Source organism: Penaeus monodon, chromosome 12 (assembly GCF_015228065.2).
Source record: "Penaeus monodon isolate SGIC_2016 chromosome 12, NSTDA_Pmon_1, whole genome shotgun sequence".
Taxonomy (NCBI): domain Eukaryota; kingdom Metazoa; phylum Arthropoda; class Malacostraca; order Decapoda; family Penaeidae; genus Penaeus; species Penaeus monodon.
Window position 1 is genome coordinate 41,263,910 of NC_051397.1, and position 1,151 is coordinate 41,265,060.

Consider the following 1,151-nt stretch of genomic DNA (forward strand, 5'->3'; position numbering starts at 1 on the left):
CCTGAAATGAGTTGCCATTTTTTTTTATTTCCTGAAACTGGATGGAGTGGAATTGCTTTGCCTTTGCCTGTTTTTTAATTTTCTTTGAATTAGGACGTTTTCTCAGAATTTTCTGTCACTTATGATAATTCCTAGTAACTCTTTCCTGGCAGACTGGCTTCACCTTGTGTGAAATTATATACCTATATTGAATTACTTATCAAACTTGTAAGATCACCATAGACAACAGACACTGCAAAAAAAAAGATTACAATTAACAAACAAAGAAACCCCTATTTCCCCAGGAAATGGTCCTTGGCTTAACTGAAAGGGTAATAATTCCTCACTTCCTCATTGCAAGGTCAGTTAAGACACGTCGACTTCCAGCTTCACGCAATGCATGTTGTGAAGCCGAAATTCCGATGTTGCACTAATCGTGGTTCTCAAACTTGGGGGGGAGGGGGTAATTATGCACTTTTAAATGGTAATAGGTCATGGAGTAATTTAATAAACAACAATAAAAAGTAAGTAAATAAATATCTACATAATACAGAAGGAAACGAAATAACATTCAACACTGTTAAAACAAATAGATTCATTTCATACTTATGAGATGCATAAAAAAATTAAGTATACCAAAAGGGTAAGGATAATGGCGGTCTATCACAATACTGCCGGGAATAACTGTACCAAACACTTTATCTCTGGAACTAGACTCAAGAAAGGAATATGCGCACTTGCTAGGGGACCAGATCTAGAGTATTTTCCCATTAATACCTCAAGCTGGTGCAATGATGATTTAGTCTAAGATTACATAGACATTTCTTATACACTGTCATGGAGTGATTGCACCACTGGAGTACAGTTCCTCATTTTAGATGTTTTCGTGTTCTAAACAGTACTCCACTTCGAGGAATGTTCTCTTGTATTACTTTCTTATATTTTTTTATTATTCTATTTGTATTTGTTTGTTTTACCCCATTTATGAACATAACTGTTCAAGGAGGAACGGAATGGAGTTTTGCCTCTCCATCCTGTCTACCTTCTTCGCTATCTTTATTCTACTGAAGTTCAAAACAATAAATCAGTGAAAAAATAGCCGGAATCCAGCCAGGCCTGCGACCGTCAGAGTGGGGTTGTGAACATCTGCAGGGATGGCTTCCAACACCACT